At 43.2% G+C, this 1809-nt stretch overlaps 1 non-coding gene across 1 annotated transcript; it reads left to right on the top strand.

Moving 5' to 3' along the window:
• The first annotated feature begins 1465 nt into the window (after positions 1-1465).
• On the top strand, positions 1466-1572 carry LOC141681232 (small nucleolar RNA R71). Its single transcript, XR_012558672.1, has one exon. It is a non-coding gene; the product is annotated as a small nucleolar RNA R71 (small nucleolar RNA).
• Positions 1573-1809: the final 237 nt, after the last annotated feature.

Below are 1809 nucleotides of genomic sequence, written 5' to 3'. Positions count from 1 at the left end.
TGAATCTAGATGATGAAGATCAGATTGAAGGTGGGCATCAAAATTTGGATGTTGATCAGAACTTAGTTGCAGATCAGAATTTAGAGGATGATGTTGAAGCCTCTATAGCCTCACATACTGTTATTTTATCAGAGGATGCTGATACTGCAGGCTCTGTAAGTTCTGATGTTGGCAATGCTGAAATTACTGGTGAAGCTGCTACAAATGTAGATTCTGATGCAGCTGGTCCTTCAGGACATGCACCTCAGCATCGGAGGCAACTTCTGTTGCAGCACAGCACTGCATTCCTCCGTGAGAGCAATGGTCTCTAAGTCATCGAGCTTCACTTTCTGAGAGAGAATACCTTTCATAAACCTCGCATAGCTAGGCATCTGTTCAAGAGCTTCAGCGAAAGGTATGTTGATATGAAGTTTCTTGAACACCTCCAAAAACTTCTCAAACTGCTTATCCAGCTTTTTCTTCTGCAACCTCTTAGGAAAAGGAGGTGGAGGATAGATCTGTTTCTCCCCTGTATTACCCTCAAGAGGAGTGTGTTCCACAGTAGTCTTCCTTGGTTCCACCTCTGCTTCCTTCTGCACATCTTCTTCAGCCAAAACTTCAGATTCTGGAACTTGAGACTTTTCAGGCTCTTCATCTTGCTGAATTTGGGGGCTTGCAACCTTTCCAGACCTTAAGATGATGGTGTTCACCTGTTCTTCAACTTCCCTCTTGCCTGGATTGGATTCCGTATCACTAGGAAGCGATCGTGGTGGTCGATTCAATAAGGCATTAGCAATTTGCCCTAGTTGGTTCTCTAGAGTCTTAATAGAAATAGCCTGGCTTTAGCATATAAGAGCCTGGTTTTTACACATAAGCCTCAACTCCTCCAATTCAGATTTTTCATTGGTAGATAGGCCTGCATCATAATTTTGTTGTTGAATTTGGAGTTGTTATTTTGGTGTAAATTGTTGCTGAAAACCAGGAGGGTTGAATTGTTTTTTTTCCAAACTGCTGGAATGGCTGTTGCATCGCATTCTGATTGTTACTCCAGCTGAAGTTAGGATGATTCCAATTGTCAGGATAATAAGTGGCAGGAACTGGCTGCTGCGATCTCTGAAAGTTGCTCACAAACTGAGCTGAGTCACTAGATATAGCGCATTGCTCTGTCACATGCGGACCTGCACACAGCTCACAAACACTAATTATCTGCTTAACACCATAGTTAGCCAGAGAATCGATCTTCATAGACAACGCCTTTAGTTGAGTAGTGATAGCCGTAGCTGTATCCACCTCAAGAACTCCTGCTACCTTGCCCTGTGGACATCTCTGGGGATACTGATATTCATTAGCAGCCATCAGTTCAATTAGATCATAAGCTTCCTCATAGCTCTTTGCCCATAATGCTCCGCCTGCTGCTACATCGAGCATGGGTCTGGACTGTGCTTCCAACCCATTGTAAAAACAATTGATGATCATCCAATCAGGCATTGCATTATGAGGATACTTCCTAAGCATCTCCTTGTAGCACTCCCAAGCTTCATATAAAGATTCTCCTCATTGCTGCACAAATTGAGTAAGAGCATTCCTGATTACAGCTGTCTTCGCCATAGGGAAGAATTTAGTAAGAAACTTCTGAGCAAGATCTTCCCAAATAGTAATCGAACTAGCTGGTAGAGAATGTAACCAGCTCTTAGCCTTGTCCCTCAGAGAGAATGGGAACAGTCTCAGCTTCACAGCATCTTCAAGAACATCATTGAACCTGAATGTGTCGCAGATCTCTATGAAATCCCTAATGTGTGTATTGGGATCTTCCGTTGGAGAACCCCCAAA

Source organism: Apium graveolens, chromosome 8, assembly GCF_009905375.1.
Source record: "Apium graveolens cultivar Ventura chromosome 8, ASM990537v1, whole genome shotgun sequence".
NCBI lineage: Eukaryota > Viridiplantae > Streptophyta > Magnoliopsida > Apiales > Apiaceae > Apium > Apium graveolens.
This window is presented reverse-complemented; position numbering and strand designations above follow the sequence as displayed.